This window comes from Pezoporus wallicus, unplaced genomic scaffold (assembly GCF_028554395.1).
Source record: "Pezoporus wallicus isolate ANWC-B61680 ecotype Strahan unplaced genomic scaffold, APGP_CSIRO_Pwel_v1 contig_7505, whole genome shotgun sequence".
Lineage (NCBI taxonomy): Eukaryota > Metazoa > Chordata > Aves > Psittaciformes > Psittacidae > Pezoporus > Pezoporus wallicus.
The window spans coordinates 3,749,342-3,763,644 of record NW_026638908.1 but is presented as its reverse complement, the minus strand read 5'-3'; the positions used below and the strand labels follow the sequence as shown (position 1 = coordinate 3,763,644).

General features: G+C 44.3%; 1 protein-coding gene across 1 annotated transcript in view; it reads right to left on the bottom strand.

Annotated features, from left to right (window-relative positions):
* The window catches only part of DSE (dermatan sulfate epimerase), a 33,811-nt gene extending 29,602 nt beyond the window's left edge, over positions 1-4,209 (bottom strand). The window contains exons 1-2 of the mRNA XM_057413173.1: positions 4,123-4,209; positions 3,534-3,603 (exon numbers count right to left, since the gene is read on the bottom strand). The gene's annotated coding sequence lies outside the window, so the exon portion shown is untranslated. The remainder of the gene's footprint in view (positions 1-3,533; positions 3,604-4,122) is intronic.
* Between the last annotated feature and the right edge of the window lie 10,094 nt (positions 4,210-14,303).

The following is a 14,303-nucleotide window of genomic DNA, read 5'->3' as shown; positions in this document are numbered from 1 at the left end:
CATGGTAAAATGTACTAGTCTGTAGGTACTTTGGCTACTGTCCTCAGTGCTGCTCTTAACAAAAAGTGACAATTAGATTTTCATGGACAGAATCCTCAACTGCAGAAGGAGTTAAAAGGCTACATTACTCCCGCAAAATTTAGCTACCCACAGCTGGTGTGAGCAATCTGTGTGAGTAGGCATCAACAAAGCCGTTAAATTGCAGGTTAATGCTGAAATTTATAATCGTATAATCTCATTTTTGACCTGGAGTTGTGCAGGCATGGCTCTGGCAGCAGCACTGAAACCTGACAGATTGTTTTGGCAGAAAGTGTGATGCACCACGGCTCCAAGGATCTGATTAAAAGGCTTTAAAATGATGCAACAGCCACCCAAATACTTTCAACAACTTTTGAAAACACTTTAACAACCCTGGGCAGCCATCTGATTAGAAGACTTAAGAGGGCATATGAATTTCATGCAAAATATTCTTTAGTTTTAGTATTTTTAATAAAAATAAAATTAAAGCAAACCAACCAAACAAGAACATAAACCAGGACAACCATGGTGAAAGAACTCTTCTGTTAAAACTATGATTACCTGGTATGAGATACAATACTTGCCTGACCAGGGTCCTTACAATCCATTTGCTGCCCAAAAGAACACTATTGCTGAATCCTACTGTATACTCTGTGAGTCTAAGAAAAGCGAAAAACGGAAAGAAAGGCCAAACAAAGGTAATTTCAGACCACGTACATAATGGCCTCTTTGTGCCTGGGCTTTCACACCTGACCATGGCCCAGAGCAGATGAAGGCGTTACATCAACACCTGATGTGAGAAACTGTTTCCAGCGCTCCCTCCTTCAGGTGATTCCCAAAATGACCAGACCCCTTCGTCAGCTCTTCGTTACCAACCCTCACTCTTGCCAAACTTCTACTGTCAAAGCATTCATGAGAAAGATCCCAGGTGACATCAGCTGGATTTCCATTTTCCTTGCAGCCTTTAATCCCCTTCTCTGCTCTGCTCCCTTCCTGAGTAGATAACTGAGCTCAGGCAAAGTGCAGTGCACAAGGGTTTGGGGTTTCTACTAACGCAGCTCTGTCACACCTCACCATATCCCAGCTGGACTAACAGACATCGGTACAAAGCTTACCCATCTAAACAGAAAAGTAGCTTAAAGGAAGTGATTTCTGCCAAATATTGAGTCTATAATAAATATGTGGCTACAGTCTTGGACACAAACTAGCACCACAGTTTAACAGCTTTAGCAACCAACACTACTGCAACTAAGCTCTTTTATCTACCTCTGCTGAATGGAGACAGTAAAGAAGGTGTAAACAGCCAGGACAAACTCACTGCTGAGGTATCATATTTACCAATTAAATACCACTTGCTAAGCAAGAGCCACATTCTCTTTCACTCACCAGGCACTTGGATTACCAAATTTCAACCAGGAAACAATGGTTACGGAAAGTTGTTTCTCTATTTTTTTAATCCCTTTAGGGGAAAAAAAAAACAAAAACAAAAAAACAGGGCAAAACACGCTTTAGTTCTTGCAAAATGTCCAGGAACAATAGCACCAGTAACTAAATTTCTTTCTGTTCATTGCTAGAGTATGTTGTGGGCGACAGATGTGCAGGTTTCCACATACAAGCCTAAGAATGTGACTCAGTTTTTTAGCTAAATGCAATCGCTTCTGAGAAAAGGGACACTTCAGTTTTACAGATTTATTTACAGCCTCATTTAATCCTAGTTCTCACTGCTCAGACTGCTGTGTACTGATGGATGTGACCATTTCTCCACCAGCATACAGACTCACTATGTTAATTCTCAACCCAACAGCTTCCTGGTACTGGAATGACTTTCTGCTATCATTGATCTTTATCAAGACTTCACTTGAATTCAGTTTTGGAAAAAGCTTATGTGCTTGCTGTCTCTGTAGTTGAGGAAAAAAACCGGTACACAGACCTCATGAGGACAGAGTTTCTAAAGATATGAACCTTTAGAAAGTACCTTTAAACTAGCTTTCACCTGCTCCTTTTTACTGATAACTGTATGCAAACTAAGAAAATCATACTCAACATTTAGCCAAGTAATTAAACATGTTTTCCTTTCTACAGTGGTGCAGTTATTTAATATCTAGTCAGAATAGCTAATATACATTGTAATAAAACCTGAGCTCTCTTAGGCAACCAAAATCTATCAACTTTTACCAAAGGCAACCAATTTGTTCAGTTCATGTATTTCTTCCTTTGCAATCCATACTCTCTATGGCTAAAGAACAGGTTTTAGAAGAGATTGCATATGAATATGCAGTGGAAAACCAGCATCAAGTGCTTCTAAGGTCAGTCTCCATAGGCGAAGATACAGATATGTTTATAAACTAATCTCATCTCTTGTTCTTGTATTATATAACAACACTCAGTTGTTTCTTTTTCAAGGCAATTCAGAATTATGCAAAGTAGCACAATGCTTCAAACAAAACAAAAGCAAGCTCTTATTGTGAATAGCAAGAAAAGAAAGTGACATTTGCTTAAAGTACCAGTAGTTCTGTGTCAGTAAATTATTCTGTGTTTCATATATTTTGGTTTTGCATCCTAGTGAAGTTTACAGAGAGTCAAGAAATCCCCAGTCCAGAACTGCTACTTTGTTGATTTCACTAAAAAACTTGGTTAATTTAGATCACTGAAAAAACACACATAAGCAATGACCCACAGTAAAGGAACTCCTAGTTGAACTAGTACTTAGCGCTTCTGTGGAAAAATGCACCCAAGGATCTCCAAGTAGTTATGAAACAAATTAATTAATTAAACTTCTCAACACCCCAGTGAAGCAAGCAAGCACATTTATCTGTTTTATGAGGAAGGAAACAGAGCCATGGAGAGGTGGAGTGACTTGCTCAAGGCTACCCAGCAAGAGTCTTTCAGAGTAATAAACAGCATCTGAATTACTGATTCCCACTGCTGCCCTTCAGCTGAATTGTTCATTTTGTTTTGAAACGGCGAGTTATAACTGTTGGCATGATAAACATAATGTGGCAATGTTTAGCTGAGACTTTGTTTAGACTATATTAAAACTTTAGTGATATTTAAATTGCAATTGATCTTCTTAGGGTGACTAAAAATCTCCAGCTAGTAGAGCAATATTTCCTGTATTTCATTCACAATTGTATTCATTTCTTATTTCTTGTTTATGTCCAAAAGAAGAAGCCACTCCAGCTTGAAAACGTAGGGAAATACCATGGCTTTATAATGTTTTAAGAGGGAATGACAAAAAAAGCAGAGAGAATGGTTACTTTCATTCATACCAAACCGAATTTTAGGAGTTGGCATGAGATACACGGAGTGCTGATGCATCGCTTTCATGCAATACCAGCTAAAGGAACTGCAGGTTGCCGCCCTGGGGCTGGGGGGACCGAGCTTCGGGAGTTAAGAGCTGTGGTCCCGGGACTTTAGCAAAAAGAAAAAAAAGCAGCAGGAAGTTGCATGGGGCAAAGCGTTCTTTCTCCGTCTCTCAGCTCGCCTAGGTTTAAGGCAAGGATGCTACCACTTACCTTTCACACACGCATGTTTGGGAGGCTTAACTCAGTAGCAAAAGGCTCGGCGGCTCTTGCGGTAACGGTGCTACGGAAGAGCAGAACACTGTTACCCCCGGCGCCCAGAGGTAAAGTTTTGAGCAGAAAAAGCCACGTCTCTCGCACGAACCCACCTCGGACACGGGGCCCACCCTGCGAGATGCCCAGCACCTCCGCAACGTTGCGGGTATCCGACCGGCGGTGACCGAACAGCAACCCGTACCCGCCCCGTCCGGGGACAGCCCGGAAAACCCCGTGCCTGGGACACCCCCGGCCACCACCCCGCGCCCTTCCCACCCCGCTCCCGCACCGGGTCGACCCGGGCCCCGACACCCGTTGCCCACTAACGCCTCCGCCGGCCGCTGTCTTGGGATGGGGATGTACCGGGTGAGGGATCGCTGGCTCCTACGTCCCCCTTCCCAAACCCGCCGGTAACCGGCGCCCCCCAGCCCCGCGCGAGCGGACGGGTGCTCTCGGGGCCCAGCCGCCCGGCAGAGGGGAGGCTCGGGAAGGAGGGGAGGGGACGGGAGTGGAGCGGAGCGCTGCCCCGCACCGCGCGGGCACTCACCGCCGGCGGCCCCTGGCGCGGCGCGGACCGGCCTCTCGGCAGCCAGAACGTTTCTCCTCCGCAGCCCCAGGGGACGGAGCCGGGGGGGGAGCGTTTTTCAACTCAGGAAGAAAATGACTCCCCCCTCCCGCTCCACCTCCCGCCTCCCCGCCCTCCGCCCTCCTTCTTTACCTCTCCTCGTCCTCCTACTTTTCCCCCGGCCCCTCACGCCATGGCGGCCGCTGAGAGGGGCAGCGCCGCGGTCCCGCTCCCTTGCTGAGGGGACCGCGCGGAGCGAAGCGGCGAGGAAGCCCGCACGGCCCCGGCGCACGGGCTGCGCAGCCACCCGGCCCTGCCCGGGGCGCTCCTTCAGTTTTGTGTGTGCTCGCTTATTTATTTATCGGTGGCGTGCGCGCAGCTTTCCCTTCCCCGCCCGCTCCTCCCCGCTCGTCCTTCACGGAAATACCCAGATTCTCTCTTTTAGCGAGAGAACTCGTTTTTCTGAGGGGAATGTGTTGGCCCCGGGAACCGGAGTGTCGGCAATTTGATTTTCTGCGCCTAGAACTCCTGGCATCGGTACCGCGGCTCGGGCAAAGGGGCTATGGAGGTTAAATCATCCAGGGTGACTCATTCCTATGCAATATCCATCTCTAGGTCTGTCCCCACAATGCAGAAGAGTAGTAGGACCTCCCAGCCAAAAGTTCCCTCAAGCCAGCAAAGAAACAAGAAGGCCAATTTGTCAATCTGCTCTTTTATATACGGTGTGACTACTTACATAGGTGTTTCCCATGTAAAACAAAAACCTGAAACACCATGGTCATTCAAGCCAGCCAGCCTGACACTTTTGCAGTCACTCAGTCAAAGATACTTACGAAAAGAATATAAAAGAGGATGAATTAAATTATCTTTTTTTAGCAGTTCTCTTTGCCTTCACAGTCTTTCTAACAAACCTAGAGAAACAAACAAAGAAAGAAAGCACATGAAGAATTCCAAATATTTGTCAGGTTCCAAAAGCTGAGCATGTTTTATCTTCTTCAGACTTTTGAAATGAAAATAAAAATATTTATATATGATAGGGCAGGATGGTGTCCAACTACCTAAAGTTTACATTTCACAAAGCTTACTCTTAATTTTAGTAATGTGTGTACTGATGTTATTGGATCCATCAGTTCCCTGGCTTTACAATGTAAAAGCTGTGTTTCTTGAGAATGGTTTTAAACAGGCTCTTTGCGGTTTCCACTGTGATTTTCTGCCACTCTATTAAGATTAATAAACTCGGGGAAACTAGATGAAACTAGAAACTATACATTTCCCTTCACTCCTGTAGTATTTCCCAGTGCTACCTAGTGACAGTCGCAGGATAATGAGCAGGGATCCACAAGCTGTTGCTGCAGACTCTGAAAGCAATGCCAGAGCCTGGAATGAAGCATTACTCTTTTACCAGTAATGACATGTCTAAAAGCTCTAAGTGCTTCAGTTTCAGTCATGTAAACACTAGATAGATCATTAGAAGGTATGTTTCTAAGCACCTATGTGAATGGTGCTATGCTATACTGCATTGATAGTAGAGTTGTAAAATACTAATGTTGTGACACGAATGAGCATGGGGAGAGCTACAGACTCCCCCCATCAGACCAGATGTGACTAACAGGATGATTTGACTGAAATTTCTAAAATCATCAGGATTCCTACAGTGATGAGCAGGAAGGTGTCAAAGTCCTAGTCCTGTGTCTGCGTCATTAGGTATTTAAATGTATTAAGTAACCGACTCTGAGTTAAATGGAATTAACCCTTATAATCCTACGGAACAGCATAATACCTGAATGGCTTTTGAAATCCTGACCATAGTCTGTGATTGTATGTGTCTGTATTGCAGAGAAACTGCTCTATGCTGCCTTGTCATGACTGAGTAGCTGTGCAAAGGACACTGATCCTGCCTGTTCACTTGGGGTTCTGCCTCATAGAGAATGAGCTTGGATGTGCTTGGACCTTGCTTCATGCACATCCAAGTGCTTGGCGTGTGATGGAGACAGATACATACACAGAGTGGAGAGCCACAGATCCTCTCTGCCTTATGTCCTCATGTGTGAAATGGGGCTCATTTTAATTCCCAATAACTCACAGGGTGCTTGTCAGGCTAAATAAATAGATTAAAAAGTATCAGATGATTCAGAGGTGCCTGAGAGGCAAGATCAGCTGCGTGGAGACCTCATAGCAGCCTTTCAATATCTGAAGGGGGCCTACAAGGATGCTGGAGAGGGACTTTTCATTAGGGACTGTAGTGATAGGACAAGGGGTGATGGGTGTAAACTTAAACAGGAGACGTTCAGGTTAGATATAAGGAAGAAGTTCTTTACTGTGAGGGTGGTGAGGCACAGGTTGCCCAAAGAAGCTGTGAATGCTCCATCCTAGGCAGTGCTCAAGGCCAAGTTGGACAGAGCCTTGGGTGACATGGTTTAGTGTGTGGTGTCGCTGTGCATGGCAGGGGGTTGGAACTTGATGATCTTAAGGTCCTTTCCAACCCAAATCATTCTATGATTCTGTTACGTGCCCATTCTAGATTAATTTCAGCTTTGCAACTAATAATTTTGAAACGAAAATGACCCCAGTTTTAGCAGTTGTCATGAATACAGAATGACTGAGAAAATTAGCCTAAGGGTGAGAAGGTTGGGGGAAGATGTGATATGTCCTGGTTTCAGCTGTAACAGTAATTTTTTTCTCCTTCATAGCTGCTGGTGCAGTGCTGTGTTTCGGTTTTAGTCTGACAACAATGCTGATAACACACTGATGTTTTAGTTGTTGCTCAGTAGTGCTTACCCCGGTCAAGGACTTTTCAGTCTCATGCTCTGCCAGTAAGGAGCGGCACAAGAAGCTGGGAGGAAGCAGAGACAGGACACCTGACCCAAACTAGCCAAAGGGGTATTCTGTACCACAACACATCATACCCAGTATATAAACTGAGGGGAGTCACCCAGAAGGCCCAGATTGCTGCTCAGGTCTGGCTGAGTATCAGTTGGTGGGTGGTGAGCAATCGTATTGTGCATCACTTGTGTTTATTGGTTTTTCAACTTTCCCCTTTTAGTTTTATATTCTCTCCCCTTCTTATTTCCCTTATCATTAGTATTATTGTTAGTAGTAGTTATTTATATCCAATAACTTCAGTTATTAAACTGTTTTTATCTCAACCCATGGGGTTTATATTCTTTCAATTGTCCTCCCCATCCCACCCAGGGAGGGATGGAAGGGGAGGGGTGAGCAAGCGTGAGTTGCTGAGTTACCAGCTGGGCTTAAATCACAACAGATAACAGCCTTCAGCTACGTAAAAGATGCTGAAAAGAAGATAATAATCTCATATCCTCATTTTCTGAGAACAGCATGTAAGTTGCGTAAGAGAAATTCAAGCTAAGTAGGAAAAAAGAAGTATCTGTAAGGGTACATGAAGCAGGAGTGAATGGCCGCTTTGTCCCTGGAGGCTTTTTAAGTACAAGTTGGACATATATCTGACAAGAGCAGTTCAGGTCTAGAAAGTCTGATGGATCTTGCCTTAGAGCAAGGGGTGGACCAGGTGACCTGTCAAGGTCCTTTCCAGTCCTGTTTTGTATGATTATGTTCAAAATGCTACTTGCACAGGCAAGATTATGGCTTCTCTTTGATCTTCCTCTGCCCTTTACCTCTTTAACCATGGGTATAACCTCCCTTGCTAAGGTTAAGCTTCTCTTGATGGTCGGCTGCATGCCTTGTTGCGTTCCAGTGAATTTGTTGCTGATGACAGCAAGAGGAAAACAATTAAACAATAAAACAATGTCAGTCTGGAGCAGAAATTCTGGGTGGGATCCATCTAACCTCTCAATGTGTCATGCACTTTTGTTCTATACTTGACCAGCAAATACCTCTGATCTAGGCATGTTAGACTTTCTTTATAACTGCAGAGAAAACCAAATAATTTTAGGGCAGAATTCTGTCAGATCTGACCTGTTTTAGATGTCTTCTTTAGGATGTGATGAATCATGTTACATACCTATTCTTGCCACCAGCCATAAAGCTGGTTTAAATGACTCAATAACATACCATTTTACAATTCCCAGTCCCTTGGGCTGCTGTCGTCCCTGAAGTCTGTCACTCCTTCTCTGCTCCCAAGTATCAAAACCCTAGTTTGTTTGTTCCCATCTTCTTTTTTATTCCTTAACTTACATCATGCAACACTGACACATGCAGCAAACTGACCTTTCAAGTGGCATTGCTCCAGAATGGATTTAGAAGAGGAGCTAAGTTTACCTTTTGGAGCTAAGTTGTTCTTTTGCCCAGTTGTGCAGACTGTGATCCATGGAAATTGTTAGAAAACTGTTCAGTTTGACCGTTCTACTCATAAGTCACATGCTCTTTAATTTGCCTTGGCCTTTCTGGCAAGCAACATTACCAGGAACATGAAATGTCTGGTGTCTGTGTGGCTGAGCCAGATGTGTGTGGGAAATGTTGCTCTTCTCCAGCAACGACAGTTTTTTTTAGGTCACACACATTGAAGTGTCTGTCTTGGACACCAAAGTATACAGTCCACATCTTGGAAATGTCCGCCACATTGGAGACATGGTGAGCAGCCAGCTCCTGGTTACAAGGTCTTGATAACATCTATCCTTTTCTTTCCCTTATAGTAAATCATGTCTGAGAAGTGAAAACTTCCAAGAAGGCCCCGCGGTTATCTGGCTTGCTGGGAAGGAAATGCACTTTATTTTCCTGCTGCATTGCTGAGCTGTGTCATGAAGACATGAGGAGGGAGCAAGCCCTTGTTGCTGTGCTCAGGCAGTGAGAAAGGAGGGCAGCGGGGCTGCATGAAGCCAGTCATGCAGGGCTCATCCTTTCTGGAGGAGACACCAAGGGTCTGCTGATGCTTCATACATTTTAAAGCCTTTGGTTCTCACTTAGTGGTGAAAATGAGGGGGATGACTCCTTTTTCTTTCTTTTTCACTGAAGATGTTAGCCTAAAGAGAGAACCTGTTTGTCATTCAGCCTGTTCCACATACATAGCTGTGGCCATTCTTTTCTTTCTTCCTGACCAGGCTATGCAACAGCACTTTTTTCCTTTTATTTTGCCTCTGTGTTTTTTTTTGTTTGTTTTTGGGGGTTTTATTTTGTTGGTTTGGTTTGTTTTATTTTTAAATACCTCCTTATCACTGAAGTCCTATTCTCTGTGTGAGCTCTTTGGTCTCTAATTTCCATGTAACAGGCACTTTGACTTTTGTCATTAAGTGTCAAAACTCTTCAAATGAAGAGAGAAAAAAATACAAAATTCTCCAGATTCTTTCACTAATTCTCCCAAAACAATTGATTTTCTTATGGTCATAACCCTTGTGTTCCCTTTATCTTTTGTGTCCAGCTGTGATGATTTCTGATCTTAGCGCTGGGAGCTGAAATCTGTAGGACAAGAACATTACACCAGTCTCTTCTTGTAGCCAAGCTCCACAATTGCAAATGTGGATACTTGCGTAATGCTCACCCTGCCCTCCTTTATTGGCTGCCCAACTCTTCCTGCTGGACTTTGTTAGTGCCACATGAAGGCAGCTCTGATTTTCAAAACTTATCCCAATTACAGCCTCATACAATGAAACGTTGGCTATCTTCTCTTTTCCAACCAGGGTGTGGACCAGACAGTGTCCTAACTTTGTTCTTGGTCCTACTACATCCTCCAAGTATATGAGAGTGTTGCATGATGCATACTATTTAATGCTTGGGGATTTGAGGCTCTGGCTGACTGTGCAGACAATGGGCAGAAATAGTTACAGCTCCAAATCTAGGTAATGAAAAGGAATGGCCTGAAATCAGCCCTGAGAGTCTGGAAGAATTGGAAATCTTGAAATCATAGAATCACGGAATAGTTAGGGTTTGGAAAGGACCCTAAGATCATCTAGTTTCTACCCCCCTGTTATGGGCAGGGACACCTCACACTAAACCATCTCACCTAAGGCTTTGTCCAACCTGGCCTTGAACACTGCCAGGGATGGAGCATTCAAAACCTCCCTCAGCAACCCCTTCCAGTGTCTTACCACTCGAACAGGAAAGAATTTCCTCTTTATATGCAATCTAAACTTCCCCTGTTTAAGTTTTAACCCATTACCCCTTGTCCTGTCACTACAGTCCCTAATGAAGAATCGCTCCCCAGCATCCTTATAGGCCCCCTTCAGATACTGGAAGGCCGCTAGGAGGTCTCCATGCAGCCTTCTCTTCTCGACTAAGGTCATCAGGACACCTTTCTGGCTGGGACATTTAGTGTGGCATGAAGCAATTTCTCTCACAGGAAAATCTAGATTGTTTCCAATGGGTCTCTCAGGTGCCAGGTGCATTTATAAGACTGGAAGGATGTGCTAATGCTTCTTCCCTGCTTTGTCTGGTGCTACATCTACAGACTGAAAATGCTTTTCTCTTTCCTATGCATGCAGTGTTACTTTTCTACTTTGTGGCAGCTGAAGTTCCACGGTAGTAGGGTAGCTGGAAGGAAAGCACTAGATGTGTTTCCTAAACAGCTCTTCTGTGTGTGTAAATGGAACATCTTTCTCTGCTTTACATTTCCTTTCTTCCCCTCTCTCTTGCTCTCTCCATGTGTTCAGCCTGGTTTATCCCGAGGCCAGCAGACAGAAAGCCAGATGAGAAAAAATTCCTGCAGATTTCTTAGCGAATGGGAAGCGGCTGCATCAAGGTAAAAGACTGGTGAGTGGAGACAGATTCATGGTCCTCAGGCTTGTCAGGAAGACAGCAGCCATAAAGTAGGTACATAGGTACTTACTGTGAAATGCCAAAAATACCCAGACACAATCAAAAATGATGTGCGTCAGCTGGTCTGTGCCTTTCAACAGCAGAACCAGTTTTATTGCTTTTACATTACTGTAGACATCAACTGGGTTTAGGTTTATCTCCTAGTCAGGTTGCCCAACTGGCCTGCTCCTCCTTTAGCACTTACCTTTCCCTTTCTCGGGTGATGATGGTGGGTGCTGTGCAGACTCCTATTCCATTTGTGCTGCTGCCATTTTGTGTCCTGCACCCTCTAATTTGCAAAAGCGGCTGGAAGCCATAACATGGTTTTGAAGTGGCTGCACTGGTTTCTCACCCCTGTGCAAGTATTTAGAAGTCGTTACGGCCATGTGTGAGAGAACTATGTGTGCGCTCTGGCAGCGTGAGTGGGAGGCACAGGGGATGTCTAGCACGGTTCTGATTAAATCAGTTTAGCTGCAGACAGGCAGAAGTTGGATGCGGCACTTCAGATGTTTGCCCTTCTGTGAACTGTGACATCTGGTCAGCTGCAAAACCTCTGCGGTCTTGCCATCTTGCCAGAGGGAGGACTGCTGCGGGTACCCACCTCATCCTGAAAAGATTTCCCTTACACCTTTGTCCTCTATTCAAGAAAATGATTATCATGCTGGCCACAGTGAGTAGTCCACTGACTTGTAGGTAGGAATGCCCGGTTTGCTATTTAAAGATGCTAGCATGCTTTTTGAGCTGGAAATCTCTGAGTCTGTTTAACTTCCTGGATTCCATCTCATTTTGGCCCTGATCCAGGCTCTGTTTTCAAGTTAAGCATTTCTATTTATAATGCTTATGGAAAAGCAGGATTTGTTTCTTGCACTGAAACCATTCAGAAGAAAACCTCTATTTTTTTTACATTTTTTTTTTTCCTCTTCTGTGACTCACCAAGGGGGTTTGATGTTCCACTTACTCAGAATTGCAGGAAACAAAATTATAGGCAACTGGATTTATAGTGGGATTGCGCCTTTCCCTTGGGGGACTCTGGATCAGCTACATGCCTGCTGGAAGGGGTGGTTCATGGGCAGTTGTTAGCAATAGATGTCTGTGGCTACACCATTACAGCCATTATACCACTGTAGCTGGTGCTCTGCAAAGGTTCCTGCCTCTTAGCTGCATGCTTTCCCTCCTAAATGTGATGCTATGCTTCAGCTGAAATACTATCTGCCTCCAAGCATGTGTACAGAAAGAGGCTTTTTGTGTTTTAAAACTCAGTTGCTGAAATGTAGCAGAAGACGTGCTTTGCTCCTTCCCTGATGCTGAGAAGCCCCATGCCATACCCCCTTGCCAGGGGAGTCAGAAGCAACATCTTCCTGTTAGGTCCCTTGCTCTAGTGTGTGATGCTTCTAGCTCTTTGCGCAGAAGTGACTCTACTTCTAAACCCAACTTTCTGAGAAGCTGTACTGTAAAACATCAATCTTGTGTACAGAAGCGTGTTTTACCTTTTGTGCATTTTTGTTTCCTGCGTTAGCAAAAGAAGATTGACATGGAAACTCAGACACTGCCTTCTCACTGTTGGCATCTCTCTGCTAATTTATGCATTTTTACACTCTGCTATCATTTGCCTTGGTATAATTCGATGCGTATCTGGCCCCAGGAAGAAAGAGTTAAAGGTGAAGCTACAATATTTGTTTGCCAAGTGATTGGACAAGTCATGAGTAAACACTTAAAACAAGGCCACTCTGAGTAATGTAAAACCACATCTCTACTGATGGTAAGAAAGATGATTACAAATTGTATATTGGTCTGCATGGCTAGAAAATACAGCTATATATCTATAGGAAAGAGAAGCATCACAGGCTCAGGTTGGAAACCATTCATTTTGCTAGGGCAATGGGTGTTTGCCATACCCCACTCCTCTCCCAGGTTGGCTTAGGGCTCCTGTAAAGAAAAAAAGTTGAGGTTTCTACAGGAAAGTGACTTTATCAGGAAAACACAAGTGAAGAGTTTTGAATTAGAGCAATCTCATGATAAGACAGCTTTTACTGATGATTACATGGTTTGCAACCTGGCTATAGCCAGATCCGATCTAGAGTGTGCTAGACTCTGACTTGGAGCTGGGACAGAGTTTATTTTCCCTCAAAGAAAGATCAGTGTTGTGTATTGTGTGCGGTAGGTGATTTTCTGCATCCAGTTACAATACAGAAGCTGGTAAGTAATGTCCAATTTGCCAGTGAGGTATGTTACAGTTCTTCAATTTCTAAAGTATCTGCCAAAAAGGTTGTTAAAAACCTTACAGCCTATACAGCTGCTGGCAGAGTGCGACCTAGGAGGACGTGGCAGGCATGGTTTTCCGTTGTCATAGTGAAACAGTCATGCTGTCGTCAGTTGTTATAGCCAACTGCTACTATAAAACATCATGCCAGGCAGCGTGGGCAGGGCTAAAGGTTATTTACTTGAATGCAGGTAACATTTGGAGCACTATGGGTCATGGCAGGGGACGGGTGAGATCAGTGGCTACGCAGTGTCTTAAGCCCGAGGACACTGGAGGTCTGGTCCAGCCACTTTGCCTGGAGGGCTTGTCCAGCCACTTTGCCTGGAGCACTGAAGACTTTCCTCATCCCAAAAGCTGTGTCTGTCACATCTGTGTGTGAACTCACCTTTTTGTGATACTGCAGCCCTGTTTTACATGGCTTTTTTTTCCCCCAGTAGCTGTCATGCCGGGCTGGACAACGGCTGTTTGCTACTTACCCAGATTTAAACCAGTTTTGGGGATGCTGCTTCCTGGTACCCATCATCAGTCAGATTTTCCGGGGAATTCCCTTAGGAACCACTCCAGCGCTGCTGCAGTATCACACATCTGGGACTCAGATGAGCTGGAGAGCCCTAGCAGCCCACGGAAACACCAGCCCCAAAGGCCTGAGTCCAGCAGTGCCCCACATCTACCATGGATAAGCGATCTGCAATTGTTTATTTATCTTTCACTCACTGGGTATTAGGAGACCTTTAGTTTCCAGGAACAAGCCCTATCCAGGGAACACTTGCCATGAACTCTGCTTTGCCTCAAAGCTGTCTTCCCTATAGGTATTAAAGGTATTCATTTACTAAAGGCATTAATTTATACCAGGTTTTGGTTGATTTAGGTATCTCATTATGGGTGGGTCAAGTTTTGCTTTGTTCAGGACTATAGCATGAACCTTTCCTTGCACTGCTTTGTGATGACCTTGTCTACCTTTTTTCTTTTTGCTGCTCAGCTATAAAGCAAATTCAGAGAACATGTATATATATATATATATTTTTCATAAATATATCTCTTTATGTCAAAATTCAGACACATGTGCTTTATACCAAAACAGATACCAAAAGAGACTCAGTATTCATTTCTGCTTTTAAGAAAAACTGTGGCTGTCAGGGCTATGTAGCCAGACACAGTGATTTTAATGAATCTTAGCTTTGTCTCCCTGCTGATTCTC